This window comes from Anastrepha obliqua, chromosome 2 (genome assembly GCF_027943255.1).
Source record: "Anastrepha obliqua isolate idAnaObli1 chromosome 2, idAnaObli1_1.0, whole genome shotgun sequence".
In the NCBI taxonomy this organism is placed as follows: Eukaryota; Metazoa; Arthropoda; class Insecta; order Diptera; family Tephritidae; genus Anastrepha; species Anastrepha obliqua.
In genome coordinates, this window is record NC_072893.1 from 1476624 (window position 1) to 1493165 (window position 16542).

The window sequence follows — 16542 nt, forward strand, 5'->3', positions numbered from 1 at the left end:
ACTTAAATAACAAAACATTTTAAGCAACATCAACAAAGTGAGTGAGCGAAGAAGCGCGAGACTGCAGAAGAAAGTATTCGAAACTACAGTTGGCTGGATTAAAGTTTAAGTATTCCCAATCCTGAACCTCCATGTCGTCCTGAAGCAAAGAACCGAATCCGGTACAGGGGGCCGGAAACTATAAAACGCCCAGCCAACGCCACATATTTTCTACTCTTGCACCAAAATTCCAAAATCATGGAGGCGATTTATGGGTGCGTGGGTGCGTCATTTCCGTCGCCTTATTTGCCACTTGGAGATTTTGAATGCAAGCTGTCTATTGCCACTTTCCATTTCCTTTTCCAGCATCGCTTGCCAGCAACAACAAACAAATTACAGTTTTGCAAACTTTCTGGTACCTTAAACTAACTGCGGTCACTCAGACACACCGACAGCCTTTTTCCCACGCACTTTGGAAGCTTTTTGTTTTCGCTCTCTAAGGCGCAAAGTGAAGAAACTGCAGTTGTCAGCAATGAGCGCTGGAGTAATAAGTAGAAACATTTAACATAATTATATTTCCACTTCTGATAAAACTTCGACCACACGGCGTCTGAATTACTACGTAAATTCTCCGATTCTTGCGAAACTTGCGGAATAGAGGCTGAAATGTTCATGGCGCGCTTAGGCATTCGGCGCAGGACGGGCGGAAATCGCGAATAATATTCAGCTCCAGAGCTCAGCCACAACTACTACTACGAGTAAACTTTTTAGTTGTTCTAATATATATATAAATAAATATGTGTATGTGTGTGTGTAAGTGTGCACATGCGTTTTCAGCCTTTTCCATGCTCGTCTACACAAGAAAGCATTTATCTTAAATTTTACAGCGACGTTGCACGGTGAGCAGCATAGGATGCATGCTTCTTACGGCAAAAAATATTTAATTCTAATAACAGATTTTATGATGTAGGACTTTTCTTAAGCTTCTACCGGAAGCTTCAAGTGTCGCACAAAGACAAATTGCGGCCTAAAGGAAAGTAAACGCTGAAGGCAAAATTTCTCGTTATCACGCAGCCATCTCTACTTACGTCAAGAGGAATGTTCTTTGAAAAAAATTTAAATGCAAACAGTGTCTCATTATTAATTCCTATGTGCTCGCTTTTATAAAAAAATTGCCAAAAAATCTTTATAAAAATCTATCTATTCATTAAATGCGCTTCGTGTAATGGACTGAAACCAATAGACGGTAATGGAGCACAAGTATTCAGTAGCCTCGGGTTCCAGAATTTTAGAATTTGTTATTGATTCAGCAGTCAGTTCGAAATTTTGCTACTAAATTTACAAGGAAAATGTGCACCCATCCACCTTTAAATAATTGTGAAACCTTCGAAAACACTAACAAACAAGGCATTGACTGGCTTTCAACCACCTCACCCAATGGTTTGGGGCAGAAATAGCGATATGGTGGCCACTAATGAGCAGCTGCCTCAGCTATTCAAGTATGATGACAGAAGATCTTTCCACGTGAATTGATCATAACAACAGCATTAAAGCTTCTAGCAAATCATCGCATACGAGAGTCCGCGCAAAAATTAAAACTTCTTAATTGTTCGGGTAAACCTTTTTTTTTACATAGTCTCTTTCACTTCCTCCAACTCTGTTCTAATTTCTTGATCCCTTCCGTATACTAGAATTTGTTCAAGTCTGTAAAATAGCCATTAGTTTCTGCAGTCAACTCCTCGTCTGAATAAAATCTCTTTTCCGCCAGCCATTTCCGCAAATTAGGGAACAAATAGTAGTCAATGAAGCCGAGTCTGATGAATAGTGGGATGTGAAACAAGCTGGAACCCTATTTCCATTAATTTTGTGACCAGAACTACTGAGGCGTGAGCTGTTGCGTTGCTTGATGGAAAAGTATTTTTTGGAAAATCGCTCGACTTCCTTCATTAAAACGAATGCCAAACACAAAGAAATTAATCGATGCTAACCGATACTTCTAATTACACATAACCTTGATACGCGCCAGTAGTGCACTCTCTGTGACTTTGCACGAACTTTTCAAACGACCGTCTTATTAACCAAAATGTTGGGACTCAGCACAACTACCTCCAGCTTACTTGCCTTGCTTTAAATATCTTGATCCCTTAAAAATTTAAACTCTTTCCAATTCTCTTTATATTTGCATTTTATGTCTGAAGTCGCTCCCCATTTAAAGCGAAATGTAAAGTAGCTCCTCTCAAAACATATGCCACCCCTCTCTTGTAGCCTCAAACGTGCCTTGCAAATAATTCTAACAATAAGTAAACATTTCTTCCATAAACTACAACTTTCAGGACCGGCGTACCTTCGCTCCCCCTCTCATTCCCTTTACCCGAACAGTACACAGCGCTGATAGACAATGGACGAGAAGGACACTTTCTACCTTCCGGCAGAGTTTGATAAGAAAAAAGATAAGAAGATGCGACAGTGTGAGTTATTGTAGAGTGCAGAAAACACAATGCGAGTGTTTTTATGGGCACACACTCTCTAACATTTAGAATACACACCATTTTTTGTGGTTACTTTGTTACTTTATTATTTTGTCGTTGTTGTATTTGCTTTTCCACAATATTTGCTTTGTTTAGCCCTCCCATATCCGCCTGCAGTTTTCCTTGGCACAGGCAAGCAAATAAGGCATATGAGAACATGCAACTTAAAAGTTCCTCTATTAGTAGCTATGCCTGTAAACTTTCCATATGCCCGGCACTAGCCACCGTCGCCCACCTTCTTCGGCAGCACTCGCCCGCTGCCAGCACGCCACAGCATATATTTGTTTGTGCGCGTTCAAGCGTTTTAGTTTATTTACCGCCTTTGAGTGCCTTTTTTCTCACACCCGACGCCGAGCTTAGCCTCTGATCCATACTCCTCTAAAATCGAGTGCCAGCTGGTGAGGAGAGGGCAAAAGTTTTATAGTCGTTAAGTGTTACAAAGGGGAAAAAGTGCCGAAGGAAAGTAATTATAGTTACTTGGTCCTTCAACCCTAGAGCGTGCTGCTTTTTTTACTCAATACCACACCTTTGTTTGCATGTTTTCTTTCATTTTTATGTTTGAAGTACTTGTTTTGCTTTCGGTTTCGCCTTCGCCTTTGCCTTCTGCCAACTAGAAATGCCCGTACAAGTCGTCGATGGAGGCGTTGTTACTGGTAAAGAGACAGAGGAATAAAGAATTGCGGTTGTGAGCTGACAACATGCAACGCGCCAAAGTAACGAATAACAATCTGTACCACCTTCTGCCCCTTCAACTCACCACATATGAAAGCGATGGCGCACGGAAAAAGGGCGTAAAAGGTGCTGAGCGTTAAACACCGTCTCAATCGAGTGTGAATCTGTCCTATAAAAATAATCATAAAAATGACAAACAAAACATAAAATTTTATTTTACCCTACTTTCGATCGCATTAATGCAAAGGTTAAGTAGGCAGAGTGGGTGCTAACATTAGCAAAGAGTGCTTAAGAACACTGTATGTAAATGGAAGGATATTAGCAAGAGCTGTAGCTATCGTCTGTGGAATCGCTTAAATTGATTTTCGAAATGTAAAAGCAGTACGAGCAGGATGAAGAGCTGAGGGATGATGATCGACCAAGTGCCAATAAAAGCAAATGTTTCGAAAATGATTGTGAGCTCCGCAAACATGTAGAGAACATAAAAGGATATTCCCGAGATAGAGTGGTTCTGCAACACTTTCCGCGCGTCTAAAAATGAAATCTCTTTTCCAAGTGCAATAACAATAATAACAACAATAGTACTATGTTGTTGTTACGATGGCGTAATGCATGCAACGAAATAAATTTTAAACTGCATATTCAGGAAAAATAGCATAATTTAGCAGGATTCGTACGGCAGCAGGATTCGTACGGCACTGGAGGATAAGTGAATAGCCGAGAAGCTCAGTAACTCAGACTTAGTGAAGGGAATGAATGACTGCAAGGCAATGCTACCTCCGATATTTCATTTTCATTTTCTAACTCACCACGCACCAATTTGGATTCAGGAAACATCATTCCACTAGCGAGCAAGTCGATTCTGTATATAATTTTGCCAGGGAAGCATTCGAAAATAGAGAATACTATGTTGCCATCCCCCTAGACATAGCATGAGCATTTGACAAGGTATGGCACGAGGGCTTGCTATACAACCTAAAAACGAATCTTCATTATTTATTTATGCTCCTAAAATCATACTTACACAGCAGACATTGGCGGCCGCCGTAGCCGAATGCGTTGGTGCGTGATGACCATTCGGGAGTGCGTAGGTACGAGTCTCCGTGCGTGAAGCACCAAAAAATATAGAATAGTTGTTTTTATACCATGCTTGTACTGCTTCTAATTAAATTCAGCAAAACCTTGATAGCCTTAGAACATGACTGAATAAATGGCGTATAAAACCCTTTAAAGCACAACCAGCGCAAATAACTTTCACGCTCCGCAATAATATTTGCCACCAGTGCATATTATCAGAAGCGAGATACCCAAACGGACTACGCTAAATAATCAGGCACTCATTTTGATCGACGTCTTATGGGGCGATCTCATATATTTTCAAAGCGGGGCAGCTTGGAATAAAACTTCGTGCCATTTATTGGCTACTTGGTCACAAATCAGAGCCTTCGCTGGACAATAAGCTGCTCATTTATAAAGCAATACAGAAGCCAATATGGACATACGGAGTGCAACCCAAATCTTGACAACATGCAGAGGTTCCAGTCAGAAATGTTGTGCGTGTGCCAACACGCCTTGTCTTGTCTGCAATGACATAATTCAACGTGATCTTTGAGTGCTGTCGGTACACCGGCTTACTAACCATCCAAATTCTCGGGCGTCAAACCAACAACTCACGCAGACTTACAACTTGTATGCCTACTGAGCTGTCGCAAAGATTTAAAATGTAGACTTTAAGTAGTAGACTTTATTGGGAGTTCTTACACATGGCATCTTTTCAAACTTTAACCAAATTTAATACGGAATGTATGACAGATTGCATTTGATAAATGGAGTTAAAAAAATCTAACTTCAATAATGGATTCCGCAACATTTGGGAAACAGAAAGAAAATATTGAGTGAGCTTTAATGTTGTTGTTGTTGACGTGGTTGAATATTTCCACTGAAATACTCCTAATTAGTGACCAGCACCGTTTTATTACCACTGTCTCGTGTGATGATGTCTTTTTTTTCAAGTCAGATACATTTAGTGAGGTCCAAGTATAACAGCAGATCCTTTATCTCGATGTCGGAGATCTCCTGAATTTGCTGTAGGAAAGGCTGACCGAAGGAGCGGAGTCGTGCCCTAGCTAGCCCCGGACATTGACATAAATAGTGCAAAAGACTTTCCTTCGCCCCTTCCGCTTTACAGCTTCTGCAGATGGGATTGAAGGGGAGGTTGAGTCTGGCTGCATGCTCCCCTACTTTCCAATGACCTGTGAGGGTTGCAGTGATGCGTGAGATGTTTGGCCGAGAACATCCTAACAGGTTATTCGTCCTTTGGATTTTGTATGACGGCCCTGTGTTTTTTGTTGTAATACATGTAGTTATTTACTTCCATCTTCTTTCGGCTAAAGCCAAATAGTGTGAAGCTATGGATGCTATTAATGTGTTCAGTGGGGTAGAGACTGCCACCGCCTCTGCTAGGTATGGTGTCGAACCTTTTCTTGCTAGCTCATCCGCTATCTCATTACCCCGTATGTTCCTATGACCAGGAACCCATATAAGAGAAATTTCAAGCCAATGACTAAGCAATTCCAGCTCTTCTCTACACTGTAGGACCAGTTTAGCATCAGATCAGTTTTTCTCGGGTTTAGACTTAAACCACAGTCCGTGGCCCAATTGCTGAGTAATACCAGAGCTCCTTCCATAATCTCACTGATTGTGGTTGGAAACATTCCTGAAACCATAAGCACTATGTTGTCCGCGTACACCACTACTTTAATTCCCTTTCGGTTGAATTTGGTAAGGATGTTGTTAGCGACTAGTAACCACAGCAGAGGGGGTAAGACTCCTCCCTGAGGGGTTCCGCTGTTGACAGAGCGTTGTACCGTGCTAGTGCCTACCTCACCGATGATTATTCTAGTTTTAAGTATGTTCTCTATCCATTCGTTGAGACCTATGTCTATGCCTAACATATTAAGAGCCTCAATTATGGATCTTGTGCTAACATTGTTGAACGTCTCCTCTATGTCGAGAAAAGCAACCAGTGAGTATTGTTTGTATTCTATGCTCCTCTCAATCGCACTTACAACCGCATGAAGGGCTGTCTCTGTGGATTTTCCTTTGAGGTAGGCATGTTGAGATGGTGAAATCGTTGTGTATATAATCTTCTACCTGAGGTATACATCCAACAATCGCTCGAGAGTTTTGGGGATAAAAATCACCTTAACCCCCCTCCAGCTTTTTAGAATATGCCCTAGCATAAGGCTTTTTCTGAAAAAGGGCTTTCATATTCTCACTGCAATTTAAATTGTAATTAAATTTTGACTTAAATAAAAAGGAGTTTGAGTAAGGAAACATTTATTTTTATATTCTTCACATCCTTTAAAAGTATTCCTTGGACCAAAAGTGAGGATACCAAACCGCGATGTTAATGGGTGAAACTTGTATTTTCAGCTACCCCTATCAGATTTGGTCTGCTTATTGATGTAGAAGATTATCAATTTTCCTTTGTTGTTGCTATACAATTTATTGGGCATTGACGGGTAAAAATTCTATATCAACTGGCCCAAAAATGGAATACAAGTTTCTTGCATCTCCGCAAAGTTTTAATAATTTTTGTGAACTATACGTCCGTCCTCGGTATTCCCACACAACAAATGTCGCACAAATGTTTGGTACGACAAGCATTTTAAAAATAAGTTAACTTCAAAATAAGCGATAATAATAGAGCACCCGTTATTGGAGTATTTTTAGCTGCATATTTATGTGGTTGCAGATTATGTGGCCAATCATCCATTGGAGTGCGAAACAAAAATCGATCAATTAACAATAAATTGTAATATAATAACCAGTTATTGTGTGTTATTAAATGTATGTATGTATGTGTTCGCACAAGCCTGCGTGCCTATGTTCGTATGCAATTCGTGTTTAAAAATTTCTGCCATCACTTTCACACTTTTACGCCAATTTTGGGGCGTCAAAATACGTAGTGCGACATATCAATAAATAATAGTGTTAATAAACTAATAAAGGGCTCTTCCGTTACATTCTTAATTAATTTGACTTATTTATTTTAAATAACTATAGACGTATATGTGTATGTGTGAACATGTGAATACCCTAAAAAACATTTTCACTACCCTGCAGGAATTGGTTTCGTTTACACACAATGAGGTCAGATACACCGAGTTATTTTACTCTCATTCGTATTATGGATAACCTGTTTTTCTTAAGCCACTCTTATGCCCGAATTCTGTAAGCAAATCTCATCTCAAGTCACTAAAATTGAGATTATAAATTATTGACTCTTTTTGTGACTTGAGACGATTTTGTTATTCAGTAAGGGAAAGTCACAAGAATTTCACCAAATATCATGGTGAAAATAAGTAGAGACAGTCAGCTGATGGCACGTTTCGGCTAGAGATAGTCAAAAAGTTGAGCAAAAATTCACTTATCGATTCCATATGTAATGGAATTTTTTAAACTCATTTATCAAGCGAAATTCTTCATCAAAAACATAAAGAATATGAATATTACTAAGCTCATACAAAATAACGTTTTTAATTTCTATTTTATAAACCTTTTGCCTGAATCGGCTTATCAATTCAATTGAGACAAACAAAATTAATAATCGATAAATGTTGAACTGCATCTCTATATACATTCCGTTGAAATGAACGAGCTGGGAATTCCGCTGAAACTTGTCAAGTGGTTTGAGATCTTGAATAAGTTCCCAGCAGAAGGATTTCAGGAATCTAAAAAACCTCTTGAAAATGTCTTCTTCCAGAAGGAATGGGTCTTCCGTGCTACATAAACTAGCCGGAATCCGTCTACGCATATTTCTAAAACGTCAATAAATACACAATTATTCGTGTTCTTAAGAAATTTTTACCCAAAACATATTACTTTGCTTCATTTTCGCGCTTTTTTTGCAATATATATAAAATAATTAATTCCTCTTCCATATTTTTCGTTTTGTGAGCTGCTCAGAAGTAGATCACTAATTAGTGACTTTTTTTTGAGACTAATGACGTGAGATTGCTTATTGAATTGCAACTAGTCTGAAAATGAAATTTCACCACGAAAAGTCTCAATTAGTGACTTGAGACTGCTTACAGAATTCGGGCATGAATGTATGTTTTATTAACTCATTTCATAATATCCAACACAATTGGCTATATTTCGACAATGAGGAAATTTCATATATGGGAGAAAAATAAGTAGGGATGATCGACGGAAAGTGGAAAAAATAAAACAAGTGACAGTAAATAATACTTTTTAGTTGGTAAAATGTTTCCGAAGCTCCAAAGTTTTTAACATTTTTCAATTTCTATCGAACATTTTTTATCCAAAAACAAATAGCGTAAACCACAGATCGGCGTTATTGGCTGAGACATTCTGATGATTGACAAGGTGAAATGTAATCTATGCTGGAGATAGTGGCTGAGGCTGGTTTAATAATCGCACTAATATTTTATGAAACCTAGTAGGCCACTGTAGCTATAAAGCATTTACATTTACAAGAGTCATTGAATAAATTTTCTGCGCTTAATGGCCGATTTAGAAATCTCTAATTTATTAAGTGCGCCCGTTCATTCGTTCGTAAGTTTCGTCTAGAATTGGACGCATCAGGCGGCGATGCAGAACCTGTTGCATATCGGAGCAAACCCGAGAACAGCGAGTTATGCGATCAAAACATCTTCTAAACAAAATTAGACACCCCGACGCGCCTGAGATTTTATGAATTTTTTCTGAAAAAAAAAATGTTGACCGAGACCAAAAGACCAACTGCAGGAATGGCAGATGGTATATTCCAATCATACAGAGGTTCCTGTTGTTATGGTTTTAAGTGTTGTGTGCAACAAAGGCCATGCCATGCCACCACACTTCTTTACTCAAGGCTTTCAAGGCAATTCTGTTGCATATAGCGAGATTTTAGAGATATTAGTGAAACCCCAGATTGATAGTGTGCGAGGTGACAAGCCATGTCTTTTTCAGAAAGACTCTACTCCTCCCCATAATGCGATAGTGATACAAAACCGGATAGCCGAAAATTACTATTACCACATACCGTCTAACTCGTACTACTTATTGGGCGTATTTTAGGTTATGAGTATGAGGGCGTTGTAGTTTCTTCCCTGAATAACAACCTTAATACCGTTATGGCCAATACGAGTAGGAAGTATTTGATTAGGGCATGCAATCTATTCCAGACCCGGAACGAGGTCATATAGACATTTTTTAAAGGATTTTAATAGATATATACTCGAATATATTAAGTTAATATTGTGAAAAAAATTAGTGACTATTGAGTTTTGATCTCAAAAAAATAATGGCTATTGAGTTTTGATCTCAAGTTGTCCTCAACTGAATGAACGAAAGTTGCCATGAGAGTTCGAAAATAAAATATTACTCACAATTTTTTTGGAGTTAATACCTTGAAAATGTTCAAATACATTGAAGGACGAATAAATCAAAACCCATTTTTCATAAAGGATTTTTATAAAAAAAATATCTTTTCAGTTCTCTTTCTTTTTTTTATAAGAATAAAAATCTTTTCAGTTCTCTTGAGATTCTCCTGTCATTTGATACCCATTTGCCCATGATATAGAAATTTAATGTTTGAGATCATTCACAAATAAATCTTCATACGATGATACCGTTGAGATATAAAACTTTTTTATGATTATATAGATTTCCCCACGCATGAGAAAAAATTGTAAAATCCATCGCTCTGTGATATACGAGTATTTTTGGGGGCTATTGACAAAACAATTTATTTCGCTTTAGCAGGTTTTGCTTTAAGGGGTTAGGGGTAGTCAGAGGCCCGAAAAAATGATGATTTTCACGAATTTTTTTTTGCTACTTAATTAATTTATTTAACAAAAATAAAAACATAGCATAAAAACATCATGTTTTAACTTGACTTCACCAAAATTTCAGAAAAAAAAATTAATAATTGCAAAAGTTATCGCTGTTTGTGTGAAGCCCGTTTCTCCAGAAGTCCCTTGCGGTGAACATCACAAGTCCTTGCAGATTCATCTAAAACCAATCGGATGAGAAAAATTATTTTTATTGGTAGATAATCTCGAGCCGGATCGAAGTTTTTTTTTTTCAAAATGAACAAAATGGCGGCCTCAGAAAATTTTTTCCAGATTTTAGAAAAAAAAACCAACAGTTAATTGTTAAAAAAAAATCGAAATTTTTGAAAAAAAAAATCCTTCGGTCAGGCACAAGTTTTTTATGTTTTTCAAAAGCTGTATAAATTTTATTGAAATCTACGTAGCGGTTTTTAAGTTACAGTGTTCACCAGTTTGAAAAACATAGTTTTGAGAAAAACGCATTTAAAGTTTTGCTATCGGCTCCGGAGCGGCCGAGCGCCCATTGTTAATTGTTGAATAACTTGAAAAGTATTTGTCGGATTCACTTCAAATTTTTACACAATATTTCTAAAACATTATACTTTAAGAAAATGCAAAAAAAAATCGATTTTTTGAAAATTCTGACTACCCCTAACCCCTTAAGATCAATATTAGACAGATAAGATGAGATAAAATGCATGCTTTAAAAATAATTTGATATTCCATACTAACTACTAGATAGATTCCGAAGCTACATCTACGAATGGCATTAAAACCCATCAATCAAGAGCTTGACAGGAAGAATGTGCTAAGTCTAAAAAAGTATTTTTTTCAAACAGGTGAAGGTGCAACACAGACACACAGTAACACAGAGAGATGGGTTTCATAGCATTTTGGTGTCTTAAGTAAGTCGTTAGTTGAATTTGTTGAAAAGGCCTCCAAACTCTCAAGATGAGATCCTGTGGAAGAGCTGTAAAGCAAGTTTGCATCAATAGAGCTACCATATAATCTTCCAAGGCTTATAAAAGGTACGCCCAGATGTCTGCAGTGAATAATTTCTAGATGATACCTTTTTTACATCATTTTTGACATATATGACATATATCAAGTAGAAAGACATACTATTTTGTACGAAGCACTCGTTGAAATTATTGAAAATTGTTATGAAAATGATCGATCTTTAAGAAGAACTTATCATAAAGTCGTAATTTTTTTGGTGGAAATAATCATTCGAATGAGTCGACAATTCAAAGGTTGGTGAACAAATTTCAAGAAACTGGTTCTGTTGAGCATAGAAAAACAACTAGCAGACCAAAAACTGAACTTGCTGCTGCAGCGCAAACTGTTTTTGCGCAACCTTCTACATGGATATCTGGAGGTTCTCAGCAATTAGGCTTTCATGAACAACTGGCTTTCGTAGACATTTAAATTATGCCATTTTTCACATATAATTGTGAAGATACATATTTGGAGTAAAAATAGTGAAACCTGAAAAATCTAAATTTTATTGTAAAAGAAAATCGAGGCACGTCTTTTGAAAGACCCTTTAGTAGCACCACGTGTCCACTTTACCCTACAAGTGGGCACATCTACATACACTTTGGTACCTACTAACGATATCGCATATTGCATATTTTTTGGAAAAAAATAACTGAGATTGTCTGACTGGGCGAGGCGCCTGTTAGAAGAAAAAAGTCTCGCATTTGAAATTTCTTTAGGTAGTCAATATTCTGTGCAAAAACACATTAGACTACGACGGTTGCTTTTGGTAGAAGTGTCTTTATCTTCATATTTTATCCTTATGGAATTCCTGATATATACTTCAAGTGAATGAAAATGTTTTCAACGTGTTTTCGCTTTATGACGAGAATAAAGTTAATATTGTTATAACAATTTTTATGCAAATGGATCCAAAGAGTTTCCTAACTAATCTTTGAATCCTGGGCCATGGAACAAGCGCTCAAACGCCGGTCTGGTTCGACGATTTCCATGATTTTATCAACATTTTCGAAATTAGCCTACCAGCACAAAATCATTGAAATAAGCTTCGCTCTTCTATTACATTCTGTTACATCTCTGTTGGTTCATAAGCACCCCAATCTTTTTTGGTCGCATGCTCAGAGGTATTAAATAATTCTTTCTACTTTTATTTTGGAACGCAGTAACACAACACACGGACGTAAAATTGTAAAACTTGCTTTTATTTACTATTATGCCATACTTAAGTTGCCTTAGAGAACTACTCCATTACGTCGAATGGCTTCCTAAAGACATCTAACGAAAAATATTAACTTCACCTAATGCAGTATTTGATTATCTCGAAGTCGCAAAGAGTGTAAAAAAGTATTTTCCCAGTTCCTAAATTAAGAAAAGGAGTATCTGTAGCTCCTAAAAACGCCTAATATGGCCCCTAAGTAGTGTCGGCATCGGAATTTCACTTGCATTTTTCACAGTAGGCAAAATTTAATAATCATCAACGCCAGCGCCAGCGCTCGCCGGGCCTCATGAACGCATTTGTATGTATGTATTTTCAATATTTTTATAGGTGAGTTTTTAGTTCGTCTAATTTACTCGAATTAATTGATTTCCATAAACTTTTAAACAATTTTAGCTCGGCCCCAGTAGAGCAGGGAAAATTCAGCGTTCAATGGGAAAATATTCTAAAAATGCGCGCACTAAACAAACTCTTGACATTTTAGCTGTTCCAATGTCGCTCTTCCCAATTCCCACAAAAATGCTGGCGGGCGCAAATTATCAGGATATTCAGTGCTAGTTTGTGTGTTTGGATTAAGAACGCGATCAATATTTCGGTATTTGAAATTGACAACAGTAAATTAATGAGCGGTTGTCATTTAATTTCACTCCTAATACGTTCAGCCATTCAATGTGGCAATGCCGCTGCGCTGCACGGCACCCTGTGGACGCAACTCAGCCAAGTTACAAATTGAACTTCGAGTTTTTTCGTGTGCATGAAAGTTTACCCTTTCAGTTGAATGAATATTTCAGCTCTTCCGTTTTCACTGATATTTACTAGCGCAAAATGCCTCTTAATGGGCAACGAAGCAATTTTTATGTTTCTTTATTTTGTTTTGTTTGTGCAGTGTCGTTAATTTATCAAAATGCGGCCACCTTCTGGTTTTTACTTTGAGAAATGAAGGCTTTGGCATGAGAATAAATAGAGACATAGAAAAATAGGTCAATCGACCAGTCCCAACTGTGGGCCATGAAATTGTATACCAATCGTTAAGAAATTAAAAGCATAGAACCATTAAGCTAACAAGCTTTCAAGTAAAGTAGAAACTGCTTAGTGCCAGCAGAGCGCAGCAGAGGCACGCAGAAGGAGGGTTGCGCCTTTCTTGCTTTGCTTGGTGGATGTGAAATGCACTCCAGGCAGGATTTTTCGCCTACTCCCACGGCATGGCACGCCGCTGCTAATTCACTTCCTGCACCCCAATGTATACATAAATACTTACTTTGTCGTCTCAAACGCTGCTGCTCGTACAACCGCCAAATGCCATTAATGTACAGATGGCAAAGAAAAGACATTAACTCGCATGTGTATGGAGTCTTGTATCTGTGTTTGTAGCTAAGTATCCATTTGAGAGTATTTGCGTGTGTGCTTTGTGGTGCTATATGTTTGTGTGTGTGTTGCTATCATATCGATTTACGTACTTTCGCTGGTATTTTTGTCATTGCGTCTGTGTGGTATTGTAATCGTTATATTGGCATTGTTGTTGGCTGTCAATTAAAATTGATTATATTTAGTGGTTAGTATTGGGTTTTGTTTACAGGCGTCGCTTATTTAATTTGCCACACAATCAACACAAAACTACCCCCTGTGGGTGTGCATGTGAATGTGCAGCAAGCAAGCCAAGTGAGCAAGGCTCCACGCTGTGGCACTTTAAGTGCGTAATGACACTCCTTTTCGGTGGTGTCATTATTTATTTATCTCTCCTTTTTCTAATTTCTAGGAGGCGGCAGGAAGGGATTGAAGGGGTTGCCTGACATTTAGGAGAGAGCGTATAGTCCTGCCCGAAGAGTGTGGCTGTATTGTGCCATCGGCCGACGAGCTAACATAAATTGACTTTTTCGTTGCTAGAAGGGGGCCAAGTGAGGTATGACGAATTTTACAAGCGGCTGAATAAGACGCTGATGCGATGTGCTCGATGTGAATGGCAGAAGTGGTATTCAATAGAATTGGAAAAATATGTGCAGCTCCTCAAGGCCTCATTAATATGTGCTATCGATAGCTGAGTCCATTAGTTCTGCATGTAAACACGCACACAAGCGGCTCTTGTAACGGTATGTGTGCGTAATTACTGCAGACGTTGCCCCTTGAGCGCTCCAAACCATTTCAATGCATTTATGTGTGTACGTGTGCCTCTACGCATGGCCCGTTCATGTAGGACTCTACTAATTAGGATTCAAGTGTTCAATTCTATTGAATATGAAAGCGAAGCGGTCAGTTGTAATGTGATTGCACGCATACGCTGACTTGAGAAAGCGAACCACTCTTGGCTGATGCGTAATGTATTTAATATTGACTTGGCCCCAATAAGAGGACCTTTCTGTCGCAATGAGACTTTTCGCCATTTGGCTTTGATTAGGGAAAGTTAGGAACGCAAGTTACGAGAATGGATGTCCAAATAATTGATGTCGGCCATTAAAGGCGTGTATGTGTATGTGTTTGTGTGTATTTATAGCACAGAAGGCTAAGTAAGTCAACATACTTTTCGAGTAAGCAATGCCTCGGGGCAACGTGTTTGTGTGTGTTGGTGTTCTTAATTCACGTTGATTTTGTTGAGTTGTTGAGTAGCGACTTGAAAGTGAAAACTGTGCGCTGCTTTACAGTCACTGAGTGCCGAGATGTCATTAAATAACCATTTTTCAATCATCAGGACTTAGCGCCACTCGAACAGCCAACTGTGTCACACTTAGCTCAGCAGATAAGATAAGCTACAAGCGGTTGTTGGGCGGGTGGGAAGGAAATGTGAAATTCTAAAACAATTCGCAGGCCTTTCTCACAGACGTTTGATATTAAAAATGGCAGCCGATTTGCTTTCGCTTTCGTTGTCGCTTCCGTTTGTAAATATTCAAATGCATTGATGCATAATATTTGTTGTTGCCGTTGTTCGAAAATATTTTCCAAGCCCTTGAGCTGTCGAAGTGAAATATTTATTTTCGCCAATCCAAAGTAAACAAAGGAACTGTGGCAGTGGCGCAGAGGCACACACACACGCGCTCACGCTCCCATTTAAATTTGCTCACAGGCAGACGCACACAACAACAATTGCACTGTTAAATCCAAGCCAATTGGGAAATAATTGAATGGCGTGCGATGTGGGAAAAGTTTAGTGCTTCTCAAATTTAGAGCTTTCAAAAGAAGATCTTTAGTACATAAATTACGAAATAACTTTCAATAAATCGTAGAATCGAAATTTGAATAGCGCGCATTAATGTTGAGTCAAACAACCAGAACAGGCCACCATACGGTTTGCCAGGCGAAATTGAGAGAAGAAACGAATTATCGACGCTAAAGAAGACTAGAAAAAAGAGAAGAAGAAATTCAAATGGAGAATTTTTTTGATTTACGAGCGACGTTGCCTTGCACGTGGATGGAGAATATAAGTGCCCATATGCGCCGCCACAAATGCCGCCGATGCCAAGCGTGCCCATTTCGCAATAAATTCAAATGCAAGAAAAACGAGGGCAGCGGACCACTGGTTTGCCCAGAAGGCTACAACTTTAGAGCCACTAAACAATAATTTATGTTTAAGTAATCGATTTTCTTTAAAACACCCGTCAGCCCTACTATTTCAGTCGTTTTACCCTCTCGCCGCTCACACTGCCGAGCTTCAAGGGTTTCGATTGCTTTTTTGGCGATACGTGCGCTCCCATAAATCCGTTAGAAGCCAAAGACACTTCAGCACTTTGTGGCCAACCAATAACCGTTGCTACAACTTTCGGGCAAACGGGTAGCCGGGCATCAAAGGGGAAGTAAAACAAAATGACTCTTAGAAAAAACCGCTGCAACAGCATTTGGCTTATATTTTATTAGCAAAGTTGCGCTCATTTTTCTTGCGATCACGAATTTCACACTTTCGATGTGCGGCAGCGTACATCTCTGCGATTTTGCATTTCTGGCAATCGACTCCTGGATGCAAGCCGTGTACATTATGGGCTGTTCTGCATTCCTACCTGATACACATGCATGCGCATTCAGAAATCCATATGTGTGTATGTAGGTGCGCACTCGTCTGTGACCATTTATGGGCTTGTTCGGTCGCAGACTTGGTTTTGTGCTGTTTCGGCGCTTTTATGCATTGCATACTTTTCGGCGCATGTGATTTAGAGGTCTGCAATTCATGGCTGCGACTGCAATGCGTCATCTACGGGTGTGCACACAAAAACACCAATGCAAATGTACTACAGACAGGGTTTGGTGATTATTATGCGAGTGAGTATGCAAAGAGAGATCGAATTGAAGCAGTTGTTGTCAGCCAAGTTAATGCTCTATTAGC

The 16542-nt window shown here is 38.7% G+C and overlaps 1 protein-coding gene across 2 annotated transcripts in view; it reads left to right on the forward strand.

Moving 5' to 3' along the window:
* The window catches only part of LOC129239691 (teneurin-a), a 335619-nt gene that overhangs the window by 185746 nt on the left and 133331 nt on the right, over window positions 1-16542 (forward strand). The gene's annotated exons all lie outside the window — the stretch shown is intronic.